Raw genomic sequence first — 8,525 nt, forward strand, 5'->3', positions numbered from 1 at the left:
GCATAAACTGATAGTGTTAGTAACAATGAATCAATATCAACTCAGATTCAGTGATACTGCTTACAAGTCAACTCTGTTAGAGTAAAATGGCTTTTAAGTACCACTTTAAAACTGTTTTAAAACTTCATTGGGATTAGGTTACATACTGTGATCTGGAAACCCAGAGGAAACCTGTGATTTGTAAAAGGTCATGTTAAGCTGGATTTTTGTCGCTCACAAAATGAAAGTGTTGAAAGATACAAGAATATATATTAAGAGAAATAAAATGCTGAATCTATTTGTTTTCGTATCATTTAAAAATAACAGAATTTGTATATTTGAGAATAAGATCATTTTAAATGCTGGGAAATACTGCGAAGCAGACAAAGATTTAACATAAAAATAAAGCTTCTATAGGCTCCAAATTCAACCCAAGCTGTCCATTAAAAAAATAAGCTTCAGAAATAAAGATTATATTTTTAAATTACTCTCTCTCAATTATCTATCATTATTTCAGCCTTTTTTAGTTAAACCCTAATTTTTTCACTCTGACCAAGTGAAAAGATCAAAGAAGTCTACATACCTAGCTGACCAAAGTAAACCAAATCTACACCAACAAAAGATACTTTATTTGGTCTTGCTTTATTCCAATCTGTATAGCTATTCAAAAATCTTGTAATGCATTGTGATCACTGTCAGGTAGACAGATTGTCACTTGGTGATTTTCTACAGTTGGACACACTCGACTAGTTATTAAAATCACATTTGAAGGAAGTTCCTACCCCTCTTCCTTGTGCCTGTACAACTTTTCACGCCCTTCTCAAATTTCTGCTATAACTTCTCCTCCCACCAAAACTAACTTAAAGGACACTGTTGCACTCTGCTAAACAGGGTGAAATAGAGGCATTCAGTACACTGTCTCTGGTGTAAGGAACATAGTCAAAAAAGGTCACCATAGGCCAAAGAGAAAATTGCCTCCTTACTAGATTCTGTACCATGAGTAAGTGGTCTCCTGTCATGTTTCTTCCCTGCCCTCTCTACTGAGTGAATTGAACTTAAAAAGAGAGAGAGAGAGAAAATAAGACAGCACGACAGCACATCTTGGAATTTAGCTATCCCATAATAGGAATAATCATATAAAAACTAATAGGACAAAAGAATACTGTGCTATACTTGCAGAAAAAAGACAACTTAAAAAATTAAATTTATACATCTAAAACAAATCTAGTCCATAAACCTATGTTAAAATATTAGTACATTAGGAACATCAAATGAAAGAACATTTTTCATGCTATGCTAACTATATAGTAGTAAAAAATAACTATGTTTTCAAAACTAATTACATGAAGTATTTTGGTGATTTTAGTCTGCAGTATAGAGTAGTTTGCTGCTCATATTCTTGACCTGTTCGTTTTGAACACATTTTGTGTACTGATTCTTTTTGGTCTCTATACAATGCCAAATGCAAAATTCATGTATTTATTATGGTTTCAGAAGTGTTACTGAAATTTGAAACCCTGTGTCCATTTTAAGCTGGCCACCAAACAGACATATAAATCATCAAAGAAGTAGAATTTGTCTAAGTTATTGATTATGTAACTGAAAATTACATGACTCATTTGTCCAATTTTATGAGGACACAATGTCAATTTTTCACAGAGACATCAACAGATGAAAAATGATTCCATTTTCAAATTCACTACCACGTAAATCAATTAAAGGATTTTTATCAATTAGATTTAAGCTGTATAACGTATCTCCCTTTACACTTTTAATATTTTTTTACTTTTTTCAAATCTAGAAGGCATTTCTTTGTATCATCACTATACTAATTGATAAATTGAAAAAAGTCCCTCAGCTCTCAACATGTACTATTTGAAGATACCCTTCTAATATTATTTTGCTTATAAAAAGTATTATCTATATTCATTTTCCTATGGTTACTTTTTTCCATGATCACTTCAATCTAAGCTGTGACATCAGAATGAGTATCTGATTTAACATACATTGCCTGCGCACATGAAACAAAGTAGAAATGCAATCTAACACAACTGCACCAGAATTTAACCTCTATCTACCTGTCCTAAACCATACAAACCTACTGCACCAAAAGGTAATCCTCAACCTTCACTAAAGACTTATCTATGAAAACAATGTGAGTTCTGATTTCATTCAATGTCTGAAACATTTATATCATAAGGAGGATAGATCTGCAGTATCAAACTTTGCAAAGACTCAGTTTTTAAAATAGAAACCAAAAAGTGAAATCAGAAAATTAAGACTAGATACAAAAGACCATACTCTCCAGTGACTTGTGCAAAACCCTATGGATTGTACTGGGTGCAAGACAACGTAGAGCTGAACAAATAAAAGTTTAAGCCATTAAAAGACAAAACTGTTTTTATCTAACAATAATAATAAACCATACTCTTCATGTTAAAAACTTGTAATAACTAATGTGTTTAAAACAAAGACAAACCAATACTAGTTCAGTTTAAAAAGCTCTCTTTGGAGTATAACCTACATTGACAGTAATATCAATAGAAAGGTAGATGCTAATCTCACTTTCAACCACAGTGGGCATATAGTGTTATTAAAATATTGAACATGGGTGAACTGTCTTGTAAATAAACACACGGTGCCAGGAGGCTGTCTTTATTTGTAAAAAATTAGAGATGTTATCCATGTACATAATAATGGAGTGGTTTTTTTCTCTTTCTCCACTCTGTACAAAAGGAAGCCAGTTCTCTGCTCATTAAAAAGTTATTTTACACTTTGCAAGCTTCTGGTTTTTTTACTCATTTATGATTAAACTATTCTAATATTTTTCTGTCTCAAATGGAATAATCTTCATAATTCTTCAAGTAATTGATACAAACCAACCTCAGCATACAAATATATCTCAGAGAAGAACTACGCATGTGGTTAAAAAAGTTCGTTTCCACAGTCCAGTAATACATCTAGGATTAGATGTGATAATCAAAACTGTTACTGATAGGTAAGCTTCATCCTTTATGATTATGCTTTCACATGAAAATATGCAACTTTAAATAAAAGCATTATAGGATTTTTCCTAAATTCTAATGTTTTGGATAGGTTTATTAAGAACCACTAATCCATGAACCCAAGTACTCCCAGAGGTCTAAGAGTGGTAAAAGAAGACTATGCAGGCTCTAGTTTCAAGTCTATAAATATAATTACAAATATATAATAGCTCATTTATCATTTATTTAGAAAATGATAGCCAATTGGAAAGCAGGCTAAAGCAGACAGGTGTTGAAAAGCACAAAGAATTATGAACAGGAAACCTCTGTAGCAACAGCCATGTCGATGGAGAAGTGCACTGGTCAATGAAACAAAGCAGTTTGAAATAGGAAGGGTATTTCTGTCCTTTACTGGAACTTTATGTGAGATTTTTTAAATTGTACCTACATCCACAATAACTTAGAGGGTTAATCCCTAATAATATAGTAAAAATACTTGGGGTATATTCTGAATCTTTTTAAAATATCTTGTTCCTGGCCAAGTGAATAACGAGCTGAAAACATTCACTCCTGCATATTCCACAAAGATGGGAAGCCATATGTGACCATAGAGGTCAGGGGCTAGAGTGGAATCTTTTGACCTATGTAACTATCTTTTTGGCTTGAATCTAAGGGTCTGTAAGAGATCATTTTCCTAAGCTTTATCAATCTGGCTTTTTAAGTCCAGAATTTTATTTAGATTGTTTGCAACATGATTAGAGTAATCCTCAAGGGAAATGTGATTCAAAGTGTTTAGATCTCTAAACTATCTCTATCCATGGTTAAAATGGAAAAATGGACATAGTAAGGTCCATTCATCTTTTTGAAAGATGTATGTTCTGTTTATTTCCCATCTTTTTCATGAGAAGGGTACATATATGTCACTGTTGCAACATCTTAGGTGCAACAGTGGGATGAGGTCATGACAACCAATCAGAAGTCACTAGTGAAGCGTTAAAGTAAACATAGCTGTTGGAGATGCAGCTCAGCTTGAAAAATGCCCCCTCCATTATTTGAGCAATTTTCTCAAGACGTGACCTGAGACTGAAACGCCTGAAATGTCAGTTGACTCCGTTTTGTGTTTCCACCCAATGTGCATTTTGGCACTGCACCCTGCTAACACTTTGTAATATTTTCATCCCAGCTACACCTCAACTCCTAGCTCCCTGAATTCCAATGCTGTGTCCAAGTGTGTAAAAATGCCGTGTTACTGCCAAACACACATTGTCCCAGCAAGTTTCCAACTTAAAATAGCTCATCAAGTTAGTCAGGAAAAGAAAACATGCCACAAAAAGTTTTTAGAGGACCACCTGTTGTCTATTATTTTTACATAGCACTTACTCATAAATCATAACACAGGGTAATTAATCAAGCTGTCAAAGAGAAGGTCAAAGGTTATGTGGGGGAGTCAGAAGGTCATGCATGGGCTGATAGAGGTCAGGGTCACACCGCATTCCTCATTATCAAGTTGGGATGAGAGACGGCCCAAGCAAACAAAAGTGAAAGCAGATGGAGAAGTGAGTGGATAAAAAAAAAAAAAAGGAAAATTTCACAAACAAAAAGAAAAGTGAAAGAAGAATGTCAGCTGCCTTCAAATAAAGAAGAGAATAGAACAGAAATACATTGAGATGTTCTCAAAAGGTCTCACACAAAATAAAGAAACTACAGTTTGATTATTTAAATACCTTTAATATAACTTTTTGGTGGTTGATCTTGCTCATAGTAAACAGTATCATAAAATAGGTTTGGTTCTGTTTCATGTCTTGAAGTCCATATGTATCAAGGTGAATTAGATAACTGATGAAAGTTGGTTTATACATAAAACTGTTTCTAAATGCTAAAGTTTGCTTTTGTAGAAATGTTTATGGCTACAACCAACTGATGTTCAATAAAAAAGTTATAACCTGTTTGAATGATATATTAAGAACTATACTTCTCACATACACAGATACTCACAAACACAAAGCATCATAAAAGTCCCTCTGGATGACACAACAGTTATAAAATATTCTATCATTACAGTGACCTGAATTAGATGCAGAATACTGTGCAAAATTAGCTGTCACCCTTTCCTCAAAATCTTTGTTAATCTCATTTTGAATGTTTGCAGCTTTATCAACACATGCATCAATGTCAACTCCTTGGTTACTGAACCGCTGTACTTGGAAGAAGATATAATTAAAATGTTTTGGCACAGAAAAGGTGAAATTGTATCTTCCCCTGTTCCCTGAGGAGTCTGTAAAACATGTAGGATATATTGACAAACACACACCCTTGTCTAGAGCCCTGACATCCCAGGTCACCCAACTGCTATTTATTTCAAAACATTCACTTTGCACTTACCCATACTGTCACTTTACACTTACCCATACTGTCACCTGCTGTGTTACTAACTTTTAGTGGATATTAGAGCTATAAGAATAATAAACTCTTAATTTCCTTTCTGAATACTACCTTCCAAACACTGTCTTCTTCAGTGTGTTTGGTTTATATCTATTTATGTCTAGAACTGTAGTCATCTTATTTTACCTCATATTACCCTTATGTTAAAAAGTAAATCATGTAGTTAATATGTTTTTCTTTGGTATTTGCTTATCTGGTGTTACTGCACCTCCATTAAAAAAAGCAATATTACTATGTTCAAGACTAAAAAATAAATAACCCGTTACTGCATTTTGAGTCTACATTATAAAAAAATACACCTTTCATGCTCAGACCGCAGATTATTATAAGGTAGGTAATTCACAGCGCAACATTTGATAGCTACATCTACCTCTGTCTAGTAAACTAACTGCATCGATGTGCAGACTGTGTAATCCTAACTGCTGTATGATGTGCAAACAAAAGGCTTAGTCTGAGGATTTTTTTCTTGCGTACAATATTTCTAATATGGAGTTTCAGTGTCTTTTCAGTCACTAACTCATTTCATTCTAATTTTTAACAACACACTTGTGAAATATCAAAACTGCTACAAAATATTGTTTTACTCAATAAGAAATATATAATTATTTGTATAATAAAACACTGTTTCTTGTATAACAATCCTCAGTTACATCTAGACATCCTAAATTAAAAATTCAGGCTTTGCGTAATTGCTCTGAGAAGGCTAGCTGGGATAAGATTCACTCCAGCAACAAAGAGACAGGTTTAAGGGCTGCAACACAACTTTTCCATAAGCACTAACCAGGATGGAATAATACCTGTTGCCCCTCTCCTATCCCTTTGGGGACTTCTGCACAACTCACTTAAGCCCAGGTTCAAGTAGATGCTCCTCTTGCCAGATCTAAAGGCTCTCTTACTGGCATCCTATTTGGATGTGGTATACACACCTTCTGTCTGGAAAGGCACACTGGAGGTTTCTTTCCCTTCTCCATGTACGTATTTCATTCCCTTTCTTTTGTAAAACACAGATAGGACTTCAATGAGGTATGGATCCTGGATAAGTCCTGGATAAAGCAATCAATTTCACCTTGAGGAAACTACCTCTACTAAGGTTTTAACAGCACTGTTACATAGATATACTTAGCATTTATGAAGGACTTTACCTTTTCCAAAGCAAAGGGCTACAAATAGAACAGCAACTAACTTGAAAAAAACCTTGTTGAGTATTAACAGTTTACTCCATCTCCTATATCTATATTAGGAAGGGTGACTGACTTTCTAGAAGCTACAGAGAAATGAGTTAGCAGAGCTGGGATTAAAATGCATGAGTCCCTGGATCCTTCCTATCTAAAGTATTTTCAGGGTACTCATCACTTAACTGTCTAAGTTCTGATTCCAGATTAAGTTTACAAATCATTCTTCCTCCTTCACCAGAATATCACAACGTATCTTCTATACTGCCATTTATGACTTAACACTGCATACACCCAATTATATACATTCTATATATATTTGGGTTTTTTTAACGTTCCTGTATGGCACAAAAATGTATAATTAGATTTTAGTGGCCATGAAGGCGTGTCTAGCTTTGTAACATGCTTAGCTCACAGAAAAGCAATCTAAGTTAGTGAGCTCCCTTGGTTCACCTTTCATGATAGAATAAGATTAAACACCTATTTTGTAGAACGTCCATACTCAGACTCTTTGTTCCATAATTTAAAGGGATAGTACATCATGCACTCGCACAAACATCTTCTGTAAAATCCTGAACCTGTCCACATCTTGAAAAGTAACCCCCACTTGTTGTTGAGTTTTGTTTGCAGGGACAATTAAAAGCTCCTCTACCAGAATGAAAAAATAATCAACTGTTTTAGCATGTATATATATTCAGTCACTTTCAGTAGAAAAATATATCACTTGGAATCTAAGAGTGAAGTGCCTGGTTCATACCTATCTCTAACTAACAGGTGCAATTCAGTATATTTATCTGCTCTTCCCATCCCACAATGACCTATGTCAGAAGGCCTCCTTATACTTCTTCTGCTAAATAATTTAATTACTTATGAGTTATGGTTTCTTTGTAACCTTTTAAATGACTAACTCATTAAAATGCAAAAATATGCAAAACATGATGTCACTGGGTCAAACAGCTGTGTTGGTAAAATTATGGCTGTGAAAGTCCCTAAGAACATGAAAATATTAATAATTTATATTGCTCATTAGATGGCAAAAACTCTTTAAACAGATTTAGAGACAGATTAATTTTATAATCACAAAATGCTACGGTACCTCATAGTAACAAATCTTTCTACCATCTGTGACCCTTTGGTGTACATAAAGTATATATTTTTAAAAACATTCTGATAATATGTTCTTTTAAAATGCTATCTGCTGATAAAAACTGATTTATGAAATTAGTTAAAACAAACTTTTCAGTAAGGGTATTTTGATCACTAACAGTAATTCTTCCTCCGTACATAACATACTGCACACAAGAACGCACAAAGAAAAACAAAATATAAATATCAACAAATCATTGGAACAAATACTTTGCAAATTAATATTCTGTGAAGAGAGATATTATGCTGCCTAAAAGGTTATCACTTCTCAAACCCCAAAGTTTCAGAGAACATACAAGGAGACTGACAAGGACTGACAAAACTTTGTAAACAAGGTTTCACGACATCCAAAGTTCAAAATGTCTCAAGTTACTGTTATACACTAGAATCCAAGTGTTAAAATCGAAGGATGGTGAAACCTTTGCTCCTAGGATCCTCTAATGATTTTATTTTTTTAGATGTACAGGTGTTTCAAGTTACAACAATCTACTATTTTTTAAATCTGTCATGACCTACCTAAGAGGTTACTTGCAGATTTCTTTCTGCTCTACTTACCATTTTATACATACATACAACTCATATTAGTAAGCAACAGTACAACTTTTATGTACAACTAGTATACAGTAATCTCATCCATTAATAACTCAAAGCTGGCAAAAAGTTAAAGCACTCCATAAATTATCTTTGTATTTATATTTTAAAATTATAATAGGCTTTTTTAAAAATCTCCTTTCTTTTAAAAATGCTTGTATAATGACAAAATGAAGTGTTTTTATGAGCGTTTTGATGCTTAAATGAGTTT

The 8,525-nt window shown here is 33.6% G+C and overlaps 1 protein-coding gene across 6 annotated transcripts in view; it reads right to left on the minus strand.

Moving 5' to 3' along the window:
- Positions 1-8,525, minus strand: part of ARB2A (ARB2 cotranscriptional regulator A) — a 408,135-nt gene that overhangs the window by 219,952 nt on the left and 179,658 nt on the right. The gene's annotated exons all lie outside the window — the stretch shown is intronic.

Source organism: Crocodylus siamensis, chromosome 3 (assembly GCF_052110815.1).
Source record: "Crocodylus siamensis isolate JL-2025a chromosome 3, ASM5211081v1, whole genome shotgun sequence".
Classification (NCBI taxonomy): domain Eukaryota; kingdom Metazoa; phylum Chordata; order Crocodylia; family Crocodylidae; genus Crocodylus; species Crocodylus siamensis.